Raw genomic sequence first — 26831 nt, 5'->3', positions numbered from 1 at the left:
ATGTGCAATTGACGGTGCTGCATCAGCTCTCCTCCCTGAATTCTTCCGTATACTGCCCAACCAATTCGTGTTTTTGACGCAATCGGCTCTTGTATACGTCCTTCACGCAACTTGAGTGTAGCAAGAAGATGAACGTTGTCGATTCCTATAAGTATTCCGGGTACAGCTGATTGAAAACTTTTAACGGGTAACTTCCTGAGATATTTAAAGCGCTCGGATATTTCTTCGAAATCCAAAGATTGCCGTGGAAGTCCTAGTTTGTCAACAGTGTAAGCCTCTCCAATTTTGAAGCGTTTTTCGCTCCCTTGCGCAGAGATTTCCATCTGGACCATGCGAGCATCTGCAATTCCTTTGTTGATACCACCTGTCCATTGGGTGCACAACGATTCCCTTGGTCCGTCTAGTCCTAGTGCTCGTGAGATTTCCTCTTCAACCAGTGTCACTGAAGATCCGTCGTCTAGGAAAGCAAACGTATTAACCTCTCCGAATCTCCCATACAGTGTTACGGGAAGCACTCGGAAGAGCATAGACGTAGTGATGCTTTGATGTATCGTGACGGTTGCATTAGTACTACGTTCCGGCTGCTTTAGTTCCGTTGCAGGATCGTAATGCAGCAGACGGTGATGTAATTTTTGGCAACCATTCAGACCACAGGCTTCAGCTTTGCACGGCCTTCGTAAATGCGAAGTCAAACATCTTCGACACAGTTTATTGTTCTTCACGAGATTCCAACGATCGTCTAGGCTGAGGGCTTTAAACTTTTCACATTCACTTGCTTGATGGCCTTCCACTTTGCACCCTGGACATTTCTTTGTCTGCTCCATCTTCAAATCTGGGCGCTGTTCCGTTCGCAAGTGCGTACCCCGTCTTCGTTGATTTGCTGCTCCGAATCTTTATCTCCTGTACTGTGTGCATTAACGAATGCTTTCTCTTTTGCCTTAGCACGGTCATCCTTGACGAATTTTTGCTGCATGTTAGTCAAAGTTATGCTATTGGTTACTGATGTCACTCGTGTCATATATTCTCCGAATACGTTGAGATCAACAACTGGAAATTGCTGTTGGTACATTGCCCAGTTGAATTTCACATTTGCTGGTAACTTATCGACTAGCTCCTGCAACAACGATGGATTAGACAAATGCCAGTTTAGTCCAACGGCTTTCAGGTGACCGCACAGGTTTTGCACCGCCAGTCCGAATGTAACTAATGTCTCTAATCGATCGGGTTTTGGGGGTGGAGTCGCTCTTACCTTCTCTATCAGGTTATGGACAATTTGTTCTGGTCTACCAAATAAGGTTTGCAGGGTAGACATAACTTGAGGGACTGTTGAAGGATGCAGCAAAAAACTGCTAACTCCATCCTTAGCTGCTCCCTTCAAGGCGCGTTGTAGTCTTAGAAGATTTTCAAAGTCGGAGTAGCCACAAGCTTGCGTAGAGTGGTGGTAACTGCTATGGAAAAGCGGCCAGTCGACAGGGTCCCCAGTGAATGTGGGCAATTCTTTGGAAAGTACTTGTCTGGCGGCAAGATGTTCCGGCGATGGGCGGAAAACTTCCTGCTGTACACAGTTCCCACGTATGTTGCTGGGCATTGCTGGCTCGAACTGGTGATATGCGTAAGTTTCTGCATTTTGGGTGGTTGGGATGTTGTTAAATGAGGTCGAACGGCCTCCACGAGGTGTCGAAATATTCAAGGGTTGATGGTCATAATGGGTATGTGGCAACAGATTATCGTTTATTGAACCATCAATTGGTAGCGAGGTGTGCAGAAATTGGTGGTCGTGATAAGGGTGTGGTTGAGGGGTTTCATTTATTTCATGAGGAGAAGCTGGGGTGGCACTTACCAGATTGGGCTTCACTGTAAATTCTTCGTTAGGAACGCGTGTTGAGTTGACGATGAGTTCTTCTGGATGGGGACAGATAATTTGTTGGAATCGATCCTGGCCCGTGGCGTGTGGAACCATTTCCCCGGCATTCTTGTTCTGCATTCTGGAGACGTCCTTTCCTTGAAGAGCCAGGCTTAGTGAGTGAAGCTGTATCTTTAATGAAAGTTCCGTTTCTCGCAGACGATTTATTTCGGCATCCCTCTGCTCCAGATCACGTTGTCGTTGTAGGTCCATAGCGTTCTGTCTGTCATTAAACAGTTGCAGTTGTTTTTTTCACATCAGCCTCGTACTCGTTACGCTGCTGTATGTCCGCCTCTTTTTGTAGTTGCAACTGTCTGATCTGATCGACTAGTTCCAACTCTCGTTTACGCCGAATTTCATTCTCCTTTTGATGACGTTGTTCGAGTTCTTTGGTTTTGCGCAGATAACCAGTTTCACTTTGCCATTGGCTGTATGGCAAGGCCAAACTTTTCGGAGCCTCCGGCCTAGTCCCGTGGTTTAAAACGATTGCTTCCTGCTCTTCTAGCATGTTCTGAAGTGGATTAAGGTCCACTAATGAAATGACAGACGAAACTCGGTTGCTATCCGCCGGTAAACTTCCTCCAATTGCTTCGTCGAGTTCGTTATCACCGATCGTGATACTACCGGTCGTTCGGGCAGCGGAAATAAGATCAACGTCAAAGGGCTCGTGTTTAATAGCGAAGCGCTTGTTTCCTGGGAGTACGTCTCGAACGGGAGTTGAACTACGATACTGAGTTCGATTATCTATCGGATTTGCGGCTACATGATGCATTGGATCTGCAGATGTCGACGTGTCTTCGGCTACAGCAGAACCAAGATTACTTGTCGTCTGTTTGACGACCCAATCTTCAACTCTTCTTGTCGACGACCGAATAGAATGGTTACTCCTCAAGCTTGCAACTTCATCTACCTCGTCTTGTTGGTTCAGAAGCTCTCGTTTTCTCGCCAGGTACTCCTTGTCCCGCTCGATCTTCTCTCTAGCTGCCTTCTAGTTAATTTGTCTCTCGCGTTCTAACTTCTCCCGCTGAGCATCTTCTTCTAACTTCCTTGCTTCTTCCAACAATTCGAGTTCACGGGCCAATCTAGCTCTCCGCGTACTCGAAGTATCTGACAGTCCGGTTATCGAACTTGTTGTTGGGCCAGTGTTCCGGGGAACACACGACGTGCATAGAAACGTATCTTTATTTCCCTTCAGTCCACTACTTCTCTGAGCACAATCGAAATGGTACGAATTGGTACACTTTCGACACTGTACCATGCATTGGTCAGCATTATTTGGCTGATCACAAACGACGCAGTCATAACGATCATCGCATTCAACATCAACGCCCGCTGCTGCAAATCTCACTTGAGGCATACGGGCCAGGGATATATTTTCCTCTGGGTGAACTAGGTCACTCACTGCAGCACTCAATGCATTGTTGATATTGGGAATATCGTTTGTAGCACGTGTATCGTTGTCTCGTTGCCAATTTGCTGCCGACACCTTCGATTTGCTCTTTGTTTGCGAGCGCGTCTTTCTAGGCATGATGTATTATTAAATTCTTGAGTTTTGTTCACGTTATTCGGAGCTCTTGAATCGAAACTCGCTTTTGCAGTAGGGTAAAGCTCAAGCTGAAATTTTATTTCAATTCATTATATCACCGGTTTGCATGGATATATTGTTACTTACAATTTAGTCTCCTATTTAATTCGATCGTGAACAAATTATAGTTTTTAAGTTCAATTTAGCGTTTAAGTTCAGATTAGCCTGTAAGTTCAATTGTTTTAGAGTATTTAAGGTATAGTAAATTAATTTTATCTTACAAATCCTTTTCAACCTTCCGATGATTTTGAGCGATCTGGATAACTGTTTTATTTTTCCCTGATAGTGATCAGAACGTCAAACGTCTGCCACTCACAATTTTCTGTCAAACTCCACAATGTTCATTCTCGTACGAGGGGCTTGCGCGTAACACAAGCTATTTCGTGACATACAAACACCATTCCATTTTTATCTATATAGATGTACATGTATTATGAGCAACAAGTTTTTCAATTTTGTGATATTAACTTTCAATTATTTTTGAGCCGACTGGAATTTATATGAAACATATATTGACTCTAATCTTGATGTTAACATTTATTTACAAACACAACTTGATATTTAAAATGCCCTTGAAACTTTTACAACATCCATTGTTGAAGCCAGGGGCATTGCAATACCAAAATGTGAAATTTATATCCATTATTATAGCAGAGGATCTTAAACTCTTGATCCGTCTTAAAAACGTGAGGAGAAGGCAATATCAACGCACTCGCGATCCTGCTATGAAAATGATGTGGCAAGATCTGCAAAAAGAAATAAAAAAATGCAATTGCAATTAGGAACAAAAAAATTGAAAACATAATCCCTTAATTGGCTCTGAAAATTATTTAAAAAAAAAACGCATGCCAATATCGGCATTGAAAGAGGAAAACAGATTATTACTAACTACAGTCAGGTCTCCTATTAGACACATGGTTGGGGGCGTAATAGGAATCTGCGTTATAGGAGACCCAGGGCTTATGGAATTTCATCACTTTGGGGGTGTCGTTGAGTATCTCGTAATGTTTGGCGGATAGCTCAGTTGCCTGACCACTTAGAAAGATGGCGTCTTCGGCAAAGTTGCTCAGTATCACAAGGGCTAACATTATTTGAGCCGAATGTTTCGAAATTTTGCCACTAGGCAGCGCTAGTGAGCAAATAATTTTTGTTTGGCGGATAGCTCAGTTGCCTGACCACTTAGAAAGATGGCGTCTTCGGCAAAGTTGCTCTGTATCACAAGGGCTAACATTATTTGAGCCGAAAGTTTCAAAATTTTGCTAGTGAGCAAAGATTTTTTGTTTTGCACATAACTCAGTAACCTGACCACTAAGAAAAATGACGTCTTCGGCAAAGTTGCTCAGTATCACAAGGGCTAACATTATTTGGGCAGAAAGTTTCATAATTTTGCCACTAGGTGGCGCTAGTGAGTAAATAATTTTTGTTTGGCGGATTGCTCAGTTGCCTGACCACTTAGAAAGATGGCGTCTTCGACAAAGTTGCTCAGTATCACAAGGGCTAATATTATTTGGGCCGAAAGTTTCGAAATTTTTCCACTAGGTGGCGCTAGTGAGCAAATAATTTTTGTTTGGCGGATAGCTCAGTTGCCTGCCCACTAAGAAAAATGGCGTCTTCGGCAAAGTTGCTCAGTATCACAAGGGCTAACATTATTTGAGCCGAATGTTTCGAAATTTTGCCACTAGGCAGCGCTAGTGAGCAAATAATTTTTGTTTGGCGGATAGCTCAGTTGCCTGACCACTTAGAAAGATGGCGTCTTCGGCAAAGTTGCTCTGTATCACAAGGGCTAACATTATTTGAGCCGAAAGTTTCAAAATTTTGCTAGTGAGCAAAGATTTTTTGTTTTGCACATAACTCAGTAACCTGACCACTAAGAAAAATGACGTCTTCGGCAAAGTTGCTCAGTATCACAAGGGCTAACATTATTTGGGCAGAAAGTTTCATAATTTTGCCACTAGGTGGCGCTAGTGAGTAAATAATTTTTGTTTGGCGGATTGCTCAGTTGCCTGACCACTTAGAAAGATGGCGTCTTCGACAAAGTTGCTCAGTATCACAAGGGCTAATATTATTTGGGCCGAAAGTTTCGAAATTTTGCCACTAGGCGGCGCTAGTGAGCAAATAATTATGTTTGGCGGATAGCTCAGTTGCCTGACCACTTAGAAAGATGGCGTCTTCGGCAAAGTTGCTCAGTATCACAAGGGCTAATATTATTTGGGCTGAAAGTTTCGAAATGTTGCCACTAGGCGGCGCTAGTGAGCAAATAATTTTGTTTGGCGGATAGCTCAGTTGCCTGACCACTAAGAAAAATGACGTCTTCGGCAAAGTTGCTCAGTATCACAAGGGCTAACATTATTTGGGCCAAAAGTTTCGAAATTTTGCCACTAGGCGGCGCTAGTGAGCAAATAATTATGTTTGGCGGATAGCTCAGTTGCCTGACCACTTAGAAAGATGGCGTCTTCGGCAAAGTTGCTCAGTATCACAAGGGCTAACATTATTTGAGCCGAAAATTTCGAAATTTTTCCACTAGGTGGCGCTAGTGAGCAAATAATTTTTGTTTGGCGGATAGCTCAGTTGCCTGCCCACTAAGAAAAATGGCGTCTTCGGCAAAGTTGCTCAGTATCACAAGGGCTAACATTATTTGAGCCGAATGTTTCGAAATTTTGCCACTAGGCAGCGCTAGTGAGCAAATAATTTTTGTTTGGCGGATAGCTCAGTTGCCTGACCACTTAGAAAGATGGCGTCTTCGGCAAAGTTGCTCTGTATCACAAGGGCTAACATTATTTGAGCCGAAAGTTTCAAAATTTTGCTAGTGAGCAAAGATTTTTTGTTTTGCACATAACTCAGTAACCTGACCACTAAGAAAAATGACGTCTTCGGCAAAGTTGCTCAGTATCACAAGGGCTAACATTATTTGGGCAGAAAGTTTCATAATTTTGCCACTAGGTGGCGCTAGTGAGTAAATAATTTTTGTTTGGCGGATTGCTCAGTTGCCTGACCACTTAGAAAGATGGCGTCTTCGACAAAGTTGCTCAGTATCACAAGGGCTAATATTATTTGGGCCGAAAGTTTCGAAATTTTGCCACTAGGCGGCGCTAGTGAGCAAATAATTTTGTTTGGCGGATAGCTCAGTTGCCTGACCACTTAGAAAGATGGTGTCTTCGGCAAAGTTGCTCAGTATCACAAGGGCTAACATTATTTGGGCCGAAAGTTTCGAAATTTTGCCACTAGGCGGCGCTAGTGAGCAAATAATTATGTTTGGCGGATAGCTCAGTTGCCTGACCACTTAGAAAGATGGCGTCTTCGGCAAAGTTGCTCAGTATCACAAGGGCTAATATTATTTGGGCTGAAAGTTTCGAAATGTTGCCACTAGGCGGCGCTAGTGAGCAAATAATTTTGTTTGGCGGATAGCTCAGTTGCCTGACCACTAAGAAAAATGACGTCTTCGGCAAAGTTGCTCTGTATCACAAGGGCTAACATTATTTGGGCCAAAAGTTTCGAAATTTTGCCACTAGGCGGCGTTAGTGAGCAAATAATTTTTGTTTTGCGGATAGCTCAGTTGCCTGACCACTTAGAAAGATGGCGTCTTCGGCAAAGTTGCTCTGTATCACAAGGGCTAACATTATTTGAGCCGAAAGTTTCAAAATTTTGCTAGTGAGCAAAGATTTTTTTTTTTTGCACATAACTCAGTAACCTGACCACTTAGAAAAATGACGTCTTCGGCAAAGTTGCTCAGTATCACAAGGGCTAACATTATTTGGGCAGAAAGTTTCATAATTTTGCCACTAGGTGGCGCTAGTGAGTAAATAATTTTTGTTTGGCGGATTGCTCAGTTGCCTGACCACTTAGAAAGATGGCGTCTTCGACAAAGTTGCTCAGTATCACAAGGGCTAATATTATTTGGGCCGAAAGTTTCGAAATTTTGCCACTAGGCGGCGCTAGTGAGCAAATAATTTTGTTTGGCGGATAGCTCAGTTGCCTGACCACTAAGAAAAATGACGTCTTCGGCAAAGTTGCTCAGTATCACAAGGGCTAACATTATTTGGGCAGAAAGTTTCATAATTTTGCCACTAGGTGGCGCTAGTGAGTAAATAATTTTTGTTTGGCGGATTGCTCAGTTGCCTGACCACTTAGAAAGATGGCGTCTTCGACAAAGTTGCTCAGTATCACAAGGGCTAATATTATTTGGGCCGAAAGTTTCGAAATTTTGCCACTAGGCGGCGCTAGTGAGCAAATAATTTTGTTTGGCGGATAGCTCAGTTGCCTGACCACTTAGAAAGATGGTGTCTTCGGCAAAGTTGCTCAGTATCACAAGGGCTAACATTATTTGGGCCGAAAGTTTCGAAATTTTGCCACTAGGCGGCGCTAGTGAGCAAATAATTATGTTTGGCGGATAGCTCAGTTGCCTGACCACTTAGAAAGATGGCGTCTTCGGCAAAGTTGCTCAGTATCACAAGGGCTAATATTATTTGGGCTGAAAGTTTCGAAATGTTGCCACTAGGCGGCGCTAGTGAGCAAGTAATTTTGTTTGGCGGATAGCTCAGTTGCCTGACCACTAAGAAAAATGACGTCTTCGGCAAAGTTGCTCAGTATCACAAGGGCTAACATTATTTGGGCCGAAAGTTTCGAAATTTTGCCACTAGGCGGCGCTAGTGAGCAAATAATTATGTTTGGCGGATAGCTCAGTTGCCTGACCACTTAGAAAGATGGCGTCTTCGGCAAAGTTGCTCAGTATCACAAGGGCAAATATTATTTGGGCCGAAAGTTTCGAAATTTTTCCACTAGGTGGCGCTAGTGAGCAAATAATTTTTGTTTGGCGGATAGCTCAGTTGCCTGCCCACTAAGAAAAATGGCGTCTTCGGCAAAGTTGCTCAGTATCACAAGGGCTAACATTATTTGAGCCGAATGTTTCGAAATTTTGCCACTAGGCAGCGCTAGTGAGCAAATAATTTTTGTTTGGCGGATAGCTCAGTTGCCTGACCACTTAGAAAGATGGCGTCTTCGGCAAAGTTGCTCAGTATCACAAGGGCTAATATTATTTGGGCTGAAAGTTTCGAAATGTTGCCACTAGGCGGCGCTAGTGAGCAAATAATTTTGTTTGGCGGATAGCTCAGTTGCCTGACCACTAAGAAAAATGACGTCTTCGGCAAAGTTGCTCTGTATCACAAGGGCTAACATTATTTGGGCCAAAAGTTTCGAAATTTTGCCACTAGGCGGCGCTAGTGAGCAAATAATTTTTGTTTTGCGGATAGCTCAGTTGCCTGACCACTTAGAAAGATGGCGTCTTCGGCAAAGTTGCTCTGTATCACAAGGGCTAACATTATTTGAGCCGAAAGTTTCAAAATTTTGCTAGTGAGCAAAGATTTTTTTTTTTTGCACATAACTCAGTAACCTGACCACTTAGAAAAATGACGTCTTCGGCAAAGTTGCTCAGTATCACAAGGGCTAACATTATTTGGGCAGAAAGTTTCATAATTTTGCCACTAGGTGGCGCTAGTGAGTAAATAATTTTTGTTTGGCGGATTGCTCAGTTGCCTGACCACTTAGAAAGATGGCGTCTTCGACAAAGTTGCTCAGTATCACAAGGGCTAATATTATTTGGGCCGAAAGTTTCGAAATTTTGCCACTAGGCGGCGCTAGTGAGCAAATAATTTTGTTTGGCGGATAGCTCAGTTGCCTGACCACTAAGAAAAATGACGTCTTCGGCAAAGTTGCTCAGTATCACAAGGGCTAACATTATTTGGGCAGAAAGTTTCATAATTTTGCCACTAGGTGGCGCTAGTGAGTAAATAATTTTTGTTTGGCGGATTGCTCAGTTGCCTGACCACTTAGAAAGATGGCGTCTTCGACAAAGTTGCTCAGTATCACAAGGGCTAATATTATTTGGGCCGAAAGTTTCGAAATTTTGCCACTAGGCGGCGCTAGTGAGCAAATAATTTTGTTTGGCGGATAGCTCAGTTGCCTGACCACTTAGAAAGATGGTGTCTTCGGCAAAGTTGCTCAGTATCACAAGGGCTAACATTATTTGGGCCGAAAGTTTCGAAATTTTGCCACTAGGCGGCGCTAGTGAGCAAATAATTATGTTTGGCGGATAGCTCAGTTGCCTGACCACTTAGAAAGATGGCGTCTTCGGCAAAGTTGCTCAGTATCACAAGGGCTAATATTATTTGGGCTGAAAGTTTCGAAATGTTGCCACTAGGCGGCGCTAGTGAGCAAGTAATTTTGTTTGGCGGATAGCTCAGTTGCCTGACCACTAAGAAAAATGACGTCTTCGGCAAAGTTGCTCAGTATCACAAGGGCTAACATTATTTGGGCCGAAAGTTTCGAAATTTTGCCACTAGGCGGCGCTAGTGAGCAAATAATTATGTTTGGCGGATAGCTCAGTTGCCTGACCACTTAGAAAGATGGCGTCTTCGGCAAAGTTGCTCAGTATCACAAGGGCTAATATTATTTGGGCTGAAAGTTTCGAAATGTTGCCACTAGGCGGCGCTAGTGAGCAAATAATTTTGTTTGGCGGATAGCTCAGTTGCCTGACCACTAAGAAAAATGACGTCTTCGGCAAAGTTGCTCAGTATCACAAGGGCTAACATTATTTGGGCAGAAAGTTTCATAATTTTGCCACTAGGTGGCGCTAGTGAGTAAATAATTTTTGTTTGGCGGATTGCTCAGTTGCCTGACCACTTAGAAAGATGGCGTCTTCGACAAAGTTGCTCAGTATCACAAGGGCTAATATTATTTGGGCCGAAAGTTTCATAATTTTGCCACTAGGCGGCGCTAGTGAGCAAATAATTTTGTTTGGCGGATAGCTCAGTTGCCTGACCAGTTAGAAAGATGGTGTCTTCGGCAAAGTTGCTCAGTATCACAAGGGCTAACATTATTTGGGCCGAAAGTTTCGAAATTTTGCCACTAGGCGGCGCTAGTGAGCAAATAATTATGTTTGGCGGATAGCTCAGTTGCCTGACCACTTAGAAAGATGGCGTCTTCGGCAAAGTTGCTCAGTATCACAAGGGCCAACATTATTTGGGCCGAAAGTTTCGAAATTTTGCCGAAGACGCCATCTTTCTAAGTGGTCAGGCTACTGAGCAATGCGCAAAACAAAAATTATGTGCTCACTAGCGCCGCCTAGTGGCACAATTTCAAAACTTTCGGCCCAAATAATGTTAGCCCTTGTGATACTGAGCAACTTTGCCGAAGACGTCATCTTTCTAAGTGATCAGGCTACTGAGCTATGCGCAAAACAAAAATTCTTGGCTCACTAGCGCCGCCTAGTGGCAAAATTTTGAAACTTTCGGCTCAAATAATGTTAGCCCTTGTGACACTGAGCAACTTTTCCGAAGACGCCATCTTTCTAAGTGGTCAGGCAACTGAGCTATACGCAAAACAAAAATTCCATGCCCACTTCCGCCGCCTGGTGGCGTAATTCTGTATCAGAATGACCACCACATGTCAGCCCTTGAGCTACTGAACAACTCTTCCGAAGACACCAACCTTCCAAAACATCAGGATTCAGAGATATCATATGTTACAAAATTTTGCATTCTTATCCCTCATGGTTCATATAGTGCAAATCAGAAAAAGCGCCCCTACCGGCCAAGTTCTCAACTGAAAGGATGATCCTCAACTCTTAAAGGTAGATCGTACTTAGCACTGAAACTTCGCCGAAGACAGTACTGTACTATCTCTTTTGGCATACGAGATATTCAACGATACCCCCAAAGTGATGAAATCCCATAAGCCCTGGGTCTCCTATAACGTCCCGGTGTGTCTTATAGGAGTGAGCGTAATAGGAGTGCACGATATAGGAATGCGTTTAATAGGAGACCCGACTGTAATTGCGAAAAAGTTCAAAAACATGCTATGCGCTTTCGGACTGCGCACAATTTTAATTTAGGACTTATTAGTCCAATAGAAAATCAAGTAACTCAGGATTTCGAAAACATTCTTAATCAAGAGAACGTTTTCGAAAATTTCTGGGGAACTGATTTGGAAGACATGAGAATTATTAAAAAAAAAAAGTGAAACCTCTTGACGATGTAGTTTTTTACATCCTCAACAAAAAACTTACAGTGAGTAGCTTATAATTCTTGATTGATATATTCAACAAATATATTTTGTTGGCATATTTTCGTGACAAATGGAAAAAATCCAAGTTGTACCTATTATTAAACCAGACAAAAATCCAACAAGAGCTTTCAGATATCATCCAATCAGCCTGCTTTCCGCTATTAGTAAACCTTTTGAGAAGCTAATTTTGAACAGAATGATGGTCCACATCAACGAAAATTCAATTCTGCTAATGAACAGATCGGATTCCGCCATGAACATTCGACCACTCATCAACTCTTAAGTGTAAAACATTTGATTCGTTCTAACAAATCTGAAAGCTATTCTACTACGAAGGTTTGATTGTAAAATAAAAAAAGCTTTAATTTTCTTACATAAATTGTAAAAAAAATATCTTACAAATCGTACACTTCTGATTAATTATCAGAACTTCTAGTCTGAAAGATCTCCTATAAGAGCAGGTGTTAATCAAAGCATCATTTTGCGACCAATATGATACAATATTTTCACATCTTACTTACATGAGTTACCTCAGGAATGTCAAAAATTTATGTCTGCGGATGACACAGATCTCTCCACCAGAGGACGAAGTCTGCGTGTCATCTTAAGTAGATTGCGAAAAAGTTTGGATATTTTTCTTCATACTTGCAAAAATAGAAAATTTCTTTTTATATGGAAGCAACAAACAGATGTCGCTTCATCTAACTCCTGTTTCCAGAACGTTCGGGTTCGCCGTGAAGTAAAAATTCAAAAAGATGCATGGATAATACGGATACTACAGTGACAGGTTGGAAAACTAGAAATATCAGGATATAATTAAAAATGGGAGAAGGTCGATACATACAGCCAGAACATTTTATGCGAAGAATGTCTAGCCTATATCTTGAAGAAACAGGCCAATTAATTAGTGCATACTTCTCTAATTGATCGGCTATTCGTTGTTTACACATATCATTTGATTTAATTGTCACCTCGAAACGTTTGAAGTGATGATAATTATGGGTTCAAGAATATCTGCTGGAAATTGGCTTTTCAGGGCAACGGGTTATTTTGGAAAGTCGCATTCGGGGAAATAAAGCATTAACCCGCCTGCATCAACAACTTTGAATTGATATGAACCTTATGTTCTAAACTAGTGTATTGATTTTTAATGGTTTAATTGTGATATGATAGAATGCGTTGATTTTTGTATTATTAGATTTGACCCGGGCCCCCCTTTGCCGATATTTGGCACAGTGCCCACTTGATTTTTTTTAAAGAAGAATTGTTTATGTTCTGTGCATTTCATCACCCTGCTGAGGATAACCCGTTCCAAGAGTTTACCGAGTGTATCCAGTGATAGGCCTATATGATCCTGGATCCCCGGGCGGTTTTACTGGCTTCGGCAACAGTAACAGTTTCTGGATTTTCCATATGTCTGGAAATTGACCTACGTCCTGGAATTTCTGCAAAACCTTTCTTACCATATTTAGATACGCAAGGACTGCTGCTTTGAGTGCCACATTGGGGATTCCATCCGGACCCGGAGCTTTGTTAGTTTCATCGCTTTCAAAGCTGCTATAAGCTCCTCGTTAGAGATCTGATGAGCTTCGGTATTTCCTACCTCTTCATTGCCATATGGTGTGGCCATAGCGTTGGACAAATTTGTCCAGAACATCGATGTTACTGAATCGATTCACACTTGAACTACCGAATCGATTCACTGATTTAATCGAATCCTTTGAATCGATGTTTTCGAATCGATTCGAATCGGATGAAAATTGACATGTATGAAGTTTGAAATCAGACCAAATGCATTTGCATTCGATTTCAAAATATTTCAATCAAATCAGTTTCGAAAATCAATTGAACAAATTTACTACTTCAAGATTAGTTCAAAATATGGTTTATTTTCCACAAACTCATCAAGAAATATTTAACGATTTCAACAAAATGAACCGAATCAAAGAATCGAATAAAGAGAATCGATTCACCCGATTTTAGGTGCTCCAAACATCGATTCAAAAAATCGATTAATCGGAAAGCAAACATCGATTTTCAGAACATCGATTCAAAATCGCCCAACGCTATTTGGCCACATTGTAGGATCATGCTTTGGGAATAGACCCTCGACGATTACGCTCAGTTTATCCGCACATGTTTCGGCCGCCGTCGACGGGCCCTTGATTTTCGCCATTATTACTCGGTAGGCATTCCCCCAAGGATTAGCATCAGCTGCTCGGCACAGCTCTTTGAAGCAGTTAGACTTGCTCAGCTTTTTCTCACGTTTGAAAGCCGTTCTGGCTTGCTGGAACAAAATTTTACGCTCTTCCCGGATTTCCTCGTGTCTCGCTCTCTGTCTCTATCGTCTCCTGGCTTTAAGACAAGCGGTGTGAAAAGTGCGGAGTTCCTCGTTCCACCAGTATACGGGATGCCGGTTTTTGATGGCTTCCGTTTTCTTGGCATTGTTATGTCACACGCTTCGACCATCGCCCTTGTCAGCTCCACTGCATCGAGATCCCGAATTCTACATGAAGTGCTTCGACGAAAAGGTCCTTGTCGAAGGCCTTCGTCTTCCATTGCTGTACGATATTCGTTATTGCCACGCAGTCTTGTCGGCCAATAGTATAGCGGACTGCCTGGTGATCGCTATGGGTATACTCCTCACTTACCCTCCAGTTCATGTAGCCCGCCAGCGATGGGCTACACCATGTAAGATCGATGCTCGTCCGTTTTTCCTAAATGTGCTAACGGTACCTTCATTGCACAGCTGGAGATCTAGCTTTGTCAGGGCCTCCAGCAAGCTGTAACCTTGTTACCATTGGCTACCCTGCTACTCCACTCCACGGCCCATGCATTGAAGTCTCCTCCAATCAGTACTGGCTTCCGATCGTCCTGTTTGGCTTGGGTCGTTTTATATTGAGTGGACCCAAGCCAAATGTCGAATCGACCGATCCCTACCAGAAAACGAGCCTGTTTGCGGCAGCCATTAGCGCTCGTGAAAAGGTGGATAAGCCCAAAAAGGTGAATTAGCTTGCTACTGGTTGAAACGTTCAGTTGATGGAATCATTTTCTCATCACTTATGCACAACATTCATCTAATTCGGTTTGTCTCGAGTTCGTCAAAAATCAATTATATTCAGGAGTTACTTCGTTTATGTTTACGTTTCTACATACGAAGATCTTCATTCGAAGAAGTATTTGAATAACGATAAATAACCGCTGATTCAGAAACTTAACAAGACATATTTTAATGAGCCTGTTTGGCTGTGAACCTTTTTCATTAATATCAGAAACGTTACAGTTTACGTCTGTGGATCTAAAGGCCAACGTATATCGGAAAATGTTAAACTTGGTTCACCATAATTGTATGCAGAGCTTTCAATCGTCAGATTCGTCAACGACTGGTGACGAAATAAATAAAATCATCGTCATCCCGGATCCCGTCGTCTTGTCATCGACGAAAGAATTCTCGACCGATTTCAATTCCAAACAGTCCGAACTGTTTCTTCATTCCTTTTGCTCTCCTTTGCACCAAACGTTGAAGGTGAAACATCTCGGAATCCAAAAATGGCCGGCACAATGGCCGACTTCTCCCCCTACTCACGTTTTCAAAGGCACAAAACTGGAGAAATAGTTGGCAAACGTTCCTGATCTTCTTATTTTAAGCTTTCTACTAGTGCACAAAGCCAAAATAAAAAGTGCAATGCCGTGGGATACTTTCTTCGCGAGATTTGTGCCTTTGAAGTTTTAGTGCAATCTTAGAAGATGATTCCAAACTGTTCCACCTGAATGCCATGGTCTTGTTGGCGATTGAAACCACCTTTCTCACAGATCGTCACCGGGTTGTTATCCGACATTCTGGTGACATGCTCGGCCCATCGCAGCCTCCCAATTTTTGCGAGGTGGACGATGGTTGGTTCTCCTAGCACCTGGGGCAATTCATGGTTCATTCGCCTTCTCCACGTTCCGTCTTCCATCTTCACTGCGCCGTAGATGATCCGCAACACCTTCCGTTTGAAAACACCAAGGGCGCGTTGAACCTCTGCACGTAGGGTCCATGTTTCGTGCCCATAGAGGAGTACCGGTCTAATCAGCGTCTTGTAGATGGTTAACTTCGTGCGATGGTGAGCTTTGCTCGATCGGAGCGTTCTGCGAAGTCCAAAGTATGCACAATTTCCAGCAACGATGCGTCTCTGGATTTCTCTGCTGGTGTCGTTGTCGGCGGTCACCATCAGTGAGCCTAAGTACATGGATTCTTCGACAACCTCGATTTCATCACCGTTAATATGTTGTCGAGGTGGGGGGCGTGCTGTGTCTTCTCTTGAGCCCCTCGCTATCATGTACTTCGTCTTCGACACATTGATGTTCAGTCCGATTCGCCTAGCTTCAGCCCTTAGTCGGATGTACGTATCCGCCATCGTATCAAAGTTGCGTGCAACAATATCAATGTCATCGGCGAAACCAAGTAACTGAACGGACATTTTGAAGATCGTGCCACTCGTGCCTATCCCCGTACTTCTTATCACACCCTCTAACGCAATGTTAAACAGTAAACCCGAAAGGCCATCACGTTGCCGTAACCCTCTGCGAGATTCGAAGGGACTCGAGAGTATCCCTGATACTCGGACTACGCACATCACTCGCTCCATCGTCGCCTTGATCAATCTTATCAGTTTGTCCGGGAAACCGTATTCGTGCATAATCTGCCATAACTGATCTCGATCGATTGTATCATAGGCCGATTAAAAATCGATGAACAAATGATGTGTGTGTGTGATTGTATTCGCGGCATTTCTGCAACAACTGGCTGATGGCGAATATTTGGTCCGTTGTTGCTCGTTCTCCCATAAATCCTGCCTAGTATTGCCCAACGAATTCTCTTGCAATTGATGATAGACGGCGGCATAGAATTTGGGAGAATACCTTGTAGACGACGCTCAAAATGGTGATCGCACGATAATTGGCGCAATCCAACTTGTTGCCCTTTCTGTAGATTGGACACACAGCACCTTCCATCCACTCCTCCGGCAATACTTCCTCCTCCCAAATCTTGGAAATAACCCAGTGCAGCGCTCTTGCCAGTGCACCACCACCGTATTTTAGCAACTCGCTCGGTAATTGGTCAACTCCAGCGGCTTTGTTGTTTTCAACCGTCTAATCTTCGTTTCTACCTCTTGGAGATCTGGAGGTGGAAGTGTTTCGTCGTCTGCGCGTTCTCCCAAAGTTATTTCCGTGCCACCTTCGCTACTGGCCACATCACCATTAAGGTGCTCGTCGTAGTGCTGCCACCACCTATCGACCACCTCACGTTCGTTCGTGAGAAGATTTTCGTCACAGTCTCTGCACATATCGGTTTGTGGCGCGAACGGTTAAGCTTCTCGTAAAACTTCCGTGTGTCTTTAGCGCGGAACAGCTCTTCCATCGCTTCGCGATCTCGTTCTTCTTGATGGCGCTTCTTTCTCCGGAAGATCGAGTTTTGTCTGTTTCGTGCCTGTTTATACCGTGCCTCGTTCGCTCTCGTGCGCTGTTGCAGCATTCTCGCCCATGCTGCATTCTTCTCATTCCTCAACTGTTCGTATTCGCCGTCGTACCAGTCGTTTCTCTGATTCGGGGCCGCTGGAACTAGTGCTGCTGCTGCGGTGTTACCTATGGCGGATCGTGTGTGCCTCCAGCCATCTTCAAGAGTGGCGGCGCCAAGCTGCTCTTCCGTTGGTAGGGCCACTTCCAACTGCTGCGCGTATTCCTGGGCTACTTCTGAGTCCCGTAGCCGCTCGATGTTAAGCCGCGGCGTTCCGCTTCGACGCGGGTTGGTCACCGTCGAAAGTTTCGAGTTATACAGCAACTAGGTAGTGATCCAAATTTATATTCGCACTGCGGTTTGTGCACACATTGGTGATGTCAGAGAAGAATTTTCCGTCGATTAGAACGTGGTCGATTGGGTTCTCGGTTAGATTATCGGGTGATCTCCAGGTGGCCTTATGGATATCTTTACGGAGGAAGAAGGTGCTTTGGACAACTATGCCACGAGAGGCTGCAAAGTTGACGCATCGTTGGTCGTTGTCGTTAGATACGGCGTGCAGGCTGTCCCGCCCGATCTACAGAACGGTGATCTCCTCTCAACCTACCTGTGCGTTTATGTCGCCAACAACGATTTTCACGCCACGCGGCGACCAGCCGTTAAATATCTGCTCCAGTAAAACGTCTCCTTCTTGTCGTCGGGTCTCCCTTCGTGTGGGCAGTGTACGTTGATGATGTTGTAGTTGAAGAAACGACCTTTTATCCTCATCTTGCACATCCTTGCGTTGATCGGCTGCCACCCGATAACGCGTTGCCGCATCTTGCCCAACACTATGAAGCCAGTGTCTAGCTCATTTGTGGTGCCACAGCTTTGGTAGAAGCTCGATGCCCGCTTTTCCACACCTTCTGTTCAGTCCAACAAAGTTCCTGCAGCGCTACGATATCCAAGTTACAAAGATGTAGTACTTTTTTTTTGGAATTTGTTTATCGGCATATCGGTCTATTTTGCTCGAAGTAAGAGGGAGCATGCAGAAGAATGCAATGAATATGCATGAACACATGAATGCAATGACACTACCAAGACAGCCAAAAGGAAGGAGCTAAAACAGGAGGAAGGAGCTATCATCTTGGATTTAGCTGTGCGCGATTCAGCATTTCTTGCTCAGCCGATAGATACCACAACATACACTGTTTTAGACGTACCTCCTCTATCTAGCTGATGTCAGAAGGACAACAGTACCCAGGCTGCACTCCCAGCTAGGTACGCAACCCTTGCCTGGCGGTCTTTATCATTGTTTGACCCGTGGAAGCGTGAGGTAGGAACTTGTGAGAACCAGAGCTGTGTTAAATGCTCCTTCCTAGTTGTCGACTTACCGTTTTGCAGCCCCGTGACGCCCATTTGACGTTAATTGAACTAAGGTAAAACCTCCGGTTATGACCAATTTAATAGAAAATGTATTTAAAAATTATATGGGAAGCCCTATTCATACCACAAATTGTCAAACACAAGCATTCAATCTATATTATATATGAAAAATGTAGAAACTGAACTGAAACATTTTTTTTTTGCTTTTAAAAGCTCGTTGATCAATATAGGCCACTAGAACGAAATTCGGTCAGAGATTTAGTTTAGGTTCCTAAATTGGCCAATCACATTGATTTCTTATGAATGTGGCCAAATTAGGAGTACCTTAAGAGATAAGGTGTATGGGAGTTGAAATTATAAGGATATTATTAATTGTTTTCGTAGGAATTCGGAGGAGCAAATGAATGTAGCTCAAACATATTAATGAAGAGTATACAAAAAGTATCATGGTGATTGGCTATCTAAAAACCGGTGCTTCTACCCTACTTAAAAAAAGTTACGTAAAAGAGGTTTGGATGTATTGTATAAAAAGTTTTGATCAATGTTACCTTGGATTACGGTACGTAGAAAATGGAAGTGAAAAAACAATGTTTGTATCAACAAAATCATAAAACTAAGTCCTTAAGTTAAAATAAAACTTGAAACCTGTCGAATTTTTTTCCCGATTTTGTCAACCCTATTATACCCCTGCAGCATGGGGCTGACAAAATCGGGACATTACTGTCAATTTCACACGTGCAATGTTCTATGAATTATAATTCAGTATACTATATCCACATATGCTGAATCATTTCATTACGTCATAATCCCTTTCCATGCAACAAATACTAAAAGATCGCCACCGAATCAGCAAGCTCGTCAAAATAGCAATACCCATGAATAGAATTTTGATTGGTGTAATAGTAATTGATATGCAGCACGCAGAACTACCAAATTTTGGTCTTTGCTATGACGACAACGGATATTCTATAACCATTTCGATCGGACGCTTCCATCGAGTTAGGTTTTAAGCTTCGTCTCTTCTCCTTCCATGTCACCGTATTGAATAAAGAGAAAATTAAACATTCTTAGCTCGCCGCAAGCAAAGATGGATGAGTTCAACAATATCAAGCTTAATCTAATCAAACACATTGAACGCTTAAGGCACAAACCCATTTCCACTGCATTCCTTCCGTGGTTCATCATTCTTTACTCGATCTCCGTATCAGTCATTAAGTGCTGATAAGGCCATGATCTACACAGTATGTTGTCGTTTCTCAAGTATCCGAGGAAAATCCAATAAAACCAGCTCCTTCACCAGTTTACTAGGTTAGTTTTAATCAAGCTCGACAACTCACAGAAGCCAGTCATAATCTCCTACACGTTGTCCTACAGTAAAATTCTTGAGTAACTGAGACCAAGTTGTGCTAACCATATTTCACATTCCGTCGCGTGTGATCTGGTGTTCTACAAATTGGAAGTTGGTAAGAATTCGTAGCCACAAATTTGTTGAAGCCGAAAATTGTCATGCCGAGAGCGAAAGCTTTCCGCCTGTTCTGAGGCGTACGTTCAGCAATTAACCGCTTGCGTTTCCATCATTACCTCAACCGAGTGCCGCTTGCAACGCCGGATAATTGTTTTTTGTGCTCAGAACTGGAGGTCGACGATCTATGAGTGAGGTGGACCGGATTCAGCATAGGAACTGCAAGGAAAACGTGCCTCTACAGAAGAGTGCTAGTGCAGCAGTAATCAAGGCTATTGGGTCAGTTTGTGTGGCTTAAATGTGTAGGCAGAATTGTAGGAAACGTTTTTGTCTCTTTCGGAATAAGCTAGATACCTCGGTGTTTAACGATGTCAAGTAGTTTATGACCGATGACACTTGTACGCCACCGTGAAGAACCGATGAGTGGTCATTAACTGTAAAGTGGTCAATAAGCCAACCTTAAGGCCTTTTGAAATGAAGAAATATGCAGCTCTTAAAAAATAGGATTTCCATGTTTTATGAGAATTCATGATTATTACATTACTTGTTTGCAAAAATTATGTGGATAATTTTACCTCGTGGGTCAAGTTCAACAAAAACTTGGAAGAGGCCAACGAATCAAAGCATCAATATAATTACCGTGCCAACTGTGGAATCATAGCCAGCAGCAGCCAACCACCTTCAGCAATCATCTCTCAATGTGTGCCAAAATGGATGTTATTGACGGAACGAGTGGCTGGTTGGACATGGCAGCAGTAATGCACAAATGGTGATAGATATCTGCCTTGAGTGAAGAGTGCTACTTGAACATCACAGCGGAAACTATTTTAAGTTCATGTGCCAGTCAGTCACTACTGCATAGTTCGAATTGGATGTAATTGAATGAAAACAAAAAAAAACTAGGGGAGTGGTGATTGGTAGTCATCGCCTAAGGATAATTGATGGTCATGTATGTTTTCTTAAACTTTTTACAACTGAATTTTTAAATATCTTCATTAAAGCTTCGATTACAATAAAAAGACAAAAAATAATCCTTTGTCATACCGCTTTTGTTTGGCTTGGGTCAGACGCCTTCGGGAACTTCGGGAACTAGAAGTTCGTCTATTCCTCTACGCTTCTAGTCTCTCTTTTTGTTGATGCTGTCTCTTATCATGGCTTCTCTGGCGCCCCGACAACATACCACCAGTACTCAGCGATAGATTTTGCATACTCCGACGAAGAGTTAGTTGGCAAAGTAAGGTCTCCAGCAACCAACTATTCTTTAGATACCCCAATTGCCTCTACTAGTTGTTCGGTAGAATGTCGAGGTTGTTCGGTGCCTTCAGTCGGGCCTCACGTCTGGTTCACCGGTGGTCTGATGTCCCAAAACCGGTTTTTGGACAAAATGTCGACCTTTTGTCCCTCCTTTTTTGTTCTTCGACCTTTTGTCTTTTCGACGTTTTATCTTTCGACCTTTTTTCATAGATTTTGTGAGCCATATGTACCAACCAATACATCAGGTTCTTTCTCAATTCGCATTCATTTAATTTGTATAATAAGGCTGGACAGGAAATATTTATATGCTTACGCAACATGTCCCAAAATTCACTATTACCGAGGAATGATATATTGATGATGATGCGGAATCGCTATAAATTATTTATTAATGAAATACACTCCCGTGCAAAAGTTTGGGTTCACCCCCTAAAAAACATACAAAAGTGTTCTGTCCATATCTCTGTGATAACACGTCCAATTGAAACTCTATAAGCCGCATTCGAAAGGCAAAAAGTTATTCTTACTTCGTATGTATTTTTCCAAAAACATTTTTTTGAATTTTATATACTAAATTTTTACTTAAAATTGTTAAATTTTTCAAAAAACACACTGAAAACTCATATCTAATTTCCTCAGCATTGGATTGACCAAATCCAATGAGCATTGATTTGGCGCGGTAAATGGCTGGGCATGGCGTACCATTGGTACCTCGCGTACCTGCAGGAATAAAATAGACCCCTTTGTGCGGTCCTTAGCCTCTTGCCCAGCAACTCCTATCCCTACCTCCTCGTGGTACTGGCCGGGGTACGAGTAACCTTGGGGAAGATCGGGTAACCAACCCCCGGTGGGAACTTTGGTCGTATGCTGACAGGGAAGGGGGGGTTTGCTTTTGCAAACCTGGAGCGTCTGTACTCCACGTTAGGAGCGGCTCACAACAGCGTCTGTTCCCCATGTCAGGGGCGGCTGATCATCGTCCGAGTACCAGAGAAGGACTCTAAGCTAAACTGCGCACTATGGCCCTCCGAACATTTAGGGGGAATGGTCCTCCGGAAATCTAGGGGGTTGGTGTCAGGCCCTGCGAGCCAGCCGTAAAAACACATCAGCACAGGAACGTCAACGAGAGAATACGGACCGGAACAATCGGCAAAGACCACAGCGACGAAAATGGACTAGCAATTGGAAACTCGGTACGTGGAACTGCAAATCTCTCAACTTCATTGGAAGTACTCGCATACTCTCCGATGTACTGAAGACCCGCGGTTTCGACATCGTAGCGCTGCAGGAGGTGTGCTGGACAGGAGCATTGGTGCGAACGTTTAGAGGTAATCATACCATCTACCAGAGCTGCGGCAACACACGCGAGCTGGGAACAGCTTTTATAGTGATGGGTGATATGCAAAGGCGCGTGATCGGGTGGTGGCCGATCAATGAACGAATGTGCAAGTTAAGAATCAAAGGCCGATTCTTTAACTTCAGCATAATCAACGTGCATAGCCCACACTCCGGAAGCACTGATGATGACAAGGACGCATTTTACGCGCAGCTCGAACGCGAGTACGACCGCTGCCCAAGCCACGACGTCAAGATCATCATAGGAGATTTGAACGCTCAGGTTGGCCAGGAGGAGGAGTTCAGACCGACGATTGGAAAGTTCAGCGCCCACCGGCTGACGAACGAGAACGGCCTACGACTGATAGATTTTGCCGCCTCCAAGAATATGGCCATTCGTAGCACCTATTTCCAGCACAGCCCCCCGTATCGGTACACCTGGAGATCACCTCAGCAGACAGAATCGCAAATCGACCACGTTTTGATCGATGGACGGCACTTCTCCGACATAACCGACGTCAGAACCTATCGTGGCGCCAACATTGACTCCGACCACTACCTGGTGATGGTGAAACTGCGCCCAAAACTATCCGTCATCAACAATGTACGGTACCGACGCCCGCCCCGGTACAATCTCGAGCGGCTGAAACAACCGGATGTCGCCAATGCGTACGCGCAGCATCTTGAGGCAGCGTTGCCGGATGAGGGCGAGCTCGATAGGGCCCCTCTGGAGGACTGCTGGAGGACAGTCAAAGCAGCCATTAACGACGCTGCCGAAAGCGTTGTCGGATATGTGGAACGGAGCTCAAGAAACGATTGGTTCGACGAGGAGTGCCAAGAGGTTTTAGAGGAGAAGAATGCAGCGCGGGCTGCAATGCTGCAGCATGGTACGCGGCAGAACGTGGAACGATACAGACTGAAGCGGAAACAGCAAACCCGCCTATTCCGGGACAAAAAGCGCCGCCTGGAAGAGGTGGAATGCCAAGAGATGGAGTTGCTGTACCGTTCTCAAGAAACGCGGAAGTTCTATCAGAAGCTCAACACATCCCGCAAAGGCTTCGTGCCGCGAGCTGAGATGTGCCGGGATAAGGATGGGAGCATCTTGACGGACGGACGCGAGGTGATCGAAAGGTGGAAGCAGCACTACGATGAACACCTGAATGGCGCAGAGAACACAGGCACAGAAGGTCAGGACAGCGAAGGCGATGGCTACGTCAGCACAGCGGATAGCGGAAATCAACCAGCTCCCACGATGGGGGAAGTTAAGGATGCCATTCAACAGCTCAAGAACAACAAAGCCGCTGGCAAGGATGGTATCGGAGCCGAACTCATCAAGATGGGCCCGGACAGGTTGGCCGCTTGTCTGCATCGGCTGATAGTCAGAATCTGGGAAACGGAACAGCTACCGGAGGAGTGGAAGCAAGGCGTTATATGCCCTATCTACAAAAAGGGCGACAAACTGGAGTGTGAAAATTATCGTGCAATCACCATCCTAAACGCCGCCTATAAAGTGCTATCCCAGATTCTCTTCCGTCGTCTATCACCTATAGCAAACGAGTTCGTGGGAAGTTATCAAGCAGGTTTCATCGACGGCCGCTCGACAACGGACCAGATCTTTTCCGTGCGGCAAATCCTCCAGAAATGCCGTGAGTACCAGGTCCCTACGCACCATTTGTTCATCGATTTCAAGGCGGCATACGATAGTATCGACCGCATAAAGCTATGGAAAATCATGGACGAGAACAGCTTTCCCGGGAAGCTCACAAGATTGATCAGAGCAACGATGGACGGTGTGCAAAACTGCGTGAAGATCTCGGGCGAACACTCCAGTTCGTTCGAGTCTCGGCGGGGACTACGACAGGGCGACGGACTTTCGTGCCTGTTGTTCAATATTGCGCTTGAAGGTGTCATGCGGAGAGCCGGACTTAACAGTCGAGGCACGATTTTCACGAGATCCGGACAATTTGTTTGCTTCGCGGACGACATGGATATTATTGGGAGAAAATTTGAAACGGTGGCAGATTTGTTCACCCGCCTAAAACGCGAAGCAACAAGAGTCGGGCTAATGGTGAATGCGTCGAAAACAAAGTACATGCTGGTTGGCGGAACTGAGCGCGACAGGGCCCGCCTAGGAAGCAGTGTTACGATAGACGGGGATACCTTCGAGGTGGTGGACAAGTTCGTCTACCTCGGATCCTTGTTGACGGCTGACAACAATGTTAGTCGGGAAATACGAAGGCGCATCATCAGCGGAAGTCGTGCCTACTATGGGCTCCAGCAGAAACTGCGGTCAAGAAAGATTCACCCCCGCACCAAATGCACGATGTACAAAACGCTCATAAGACCGGTAGTCCTCTATGGGCATGAGGCGTGGACTATGCTCGAGGAGGACTTGCAAGCTCTTGGGGTTTTCGAACGCCGAGTGCTAAGGACGATCTTCGGCGGCGTGCAGGAGAACGGCGTGTGGCGGCGAAGGATGAACCACGAGCTCGCTCAACTCTACGGCGAACCCAGTATCGTGAAGGTAGCTAAAGCTGGAAGGATACGCTGGGCAGGGCATGTTGCAAGAATGCCGGACAACAACCCTGTAAAGATGGTGTTCGCCACGAATCCGGTCGGAACAAGAAGGCGTGGGGCGCAGCGAGCTAGGTGGATTGACCAGGTACACCAGGACCTGGAGAGCGTGGGTCACAGTCGAGGATGGAGAGAAGCGGCCATGAACCGAGGGAATTGGCGAAATATTGTTGGCGAGGCTTTATCAAGATAATTGATGTAAAGCCAAATAAGTAAGTAAGTGGATTGACCAAAATTTTAAATCAAAGTGTCATTAGAATCGTAATTTTATATTCTTTGAAGAGACCCCACGAAATTTTGGCGGAAAAATCTGGAAAGTATTCAAAATCAATGAAACAGTCAGTCAAGTCATCGTGCAAAAGTTTGGGTTCACCCCTCAGTATGATGCAAATCGTGCAAAAGTTTGGGTTCACTTGAGCCACACGCACATCATTTTTGTCGATATCTCTGCCATTTTTCAACCGATTTTAATAGTGTAAAGCTTTTTTGAGCGCAAATAATGGCGCGTACATGATTGGTATGAGATTTCACAGATTTAAGTAAGTTCAGGTGTACCCAAACTTTTGCACGATACACCATACTGAGGGGTGAACCCAAACTTTTGCACGATGACTTGACTGACTGTTTCATTTATTTTGCATACTTTCTAGATTTTTCCGCCAAAATTTCGTGGGGTCTCTTTTAAGAATATAAGATTACGATTCTAATGACACCTTGTTTTAAAATTTTGGTCGATCCAATGCTGAGAAAATTACATATGATTTTTCAGTGTGTTTTTTGAAAAATGTCACAACTTCAAGTTAAAATTTAGTGTACAAAGTTCAGAGAATGTTTTTGGAAAAATACATACGAAGTAAGAATAACTCTTTGCCTTTCGTATGCGGCTTAGAGAGTTTCAATTGGACGTGTAATCGCCGAGATATGGACTGAACACTTTCGCATGTTTTTATGGGGGTGAACCCAAACTTATGCACGGGAGTGTATGTGAAGCCTTTATGAGATTTGTACGAATTCTAAGCAACATGCAGTGTGTTGAGGAAGTGTAAAACAAACTTTCATTGGATACTATTAGGTAGTATGTATGAAATGAAATTTTTGTCTGGAATTATTTTGAGGGTGAAATGATACTTGTGCCTATGGAAAATTATTAAGTGGGTGAGAATAGCTTCGTCTCCTAAAGCTGGCGCCTATGACTTTCGACATTTTCAGCTGTTAGCCTTTACACTTTGTTTCCTCCTCTTGCATATCCACTGTTTGTCTCATGTTGAAAGTTAAAATCTAGATGCACCAGTCATAATTCGCTACGATGTCATCCAAATTATCAAGTTTTGCATTTCGCACCGAAGAGATAAACTAGTCTAGATAGAATTGATGGAAATCAAGATTCGATCGTCAACCGATTCGGTTCCACTGCACAAGGAAAACGGGTTCAACATTCTTGGACAATGGTACGCTCTGTTCCTGGTGCATGCTAACCGTGATTTTATTAGCTCTGACGAGCAACCATTTAACCATTTGTTGTTCGGCATTGGTGATAAGATTCAAAAGAATAAATTAAAGCTATTCCAGTCAGCACCAATCGAAGGACGTTTTGTTTGTGAAGGGGATAACGTAGTAGAATTTTTGAACATTATTAAGGATTCGTGTCTTCGAGTTATAGAAAGGGGGCAGTATCATGACAAACCACTCCATTTTAAACGTAGTCGAATCAATAATTAGTTAAAATATTGTTCATAGTAAAAATAGAAGCAAATTTTTGGTAAAAATTGATTAACGAAAAAGGGAAATCAGGGACAAA

The 26831-nt window shown here is 43.8% G+C and overlaps 1 protein-coding gene across 3 annotated transcripts in view; it reads left to right on the top strand.

The window, feature by feature from the left end:
* LOC5568678 (neutral ceramidase) overlaps window positions 1-26831 on the top strand; it is an 81969-nt gene that overhangs the window by 10057 nt on the left and 45081 nt on the right. The window contains exon 1 of one of the 3 annotated variants that reach the window (XM_021847356.1): window positions 19708-19874. The exons of 1 other annotated variant lie outside the window; for it this stretch is intronic. The gene's annotated coding sequence lies outside the window, so the exon portion shown is untranslated. Of the gene's footprint in view, window positions 1-19707; window positions 19875-19922; window positions 20153-26831 lie in introns of those variants that run through there. One more of the 3 variants, XM_021847368.1, reaches the window with a different exon arrangement.

This window comes from Aedes aegypti, chromosome 1 (genome assembly GCF_002204515.2).
Source record: "Aedes aegypti strain LVP_AGWG chromosome 1, AaegL5.0 Primary Assembly, whole genome shotgun sequence".
Lineage (NCBI taxonomy): Eukaryota > Metazoa > Arthropoda > Insecta > Diptera > Culicidae > Aedes > Aedes aegypti.
The sequence above is the reverse complement of the archived record's forward strand: the minus strand, read 5'-3'. Positions and strand labels throughout refer to the sequence as shown.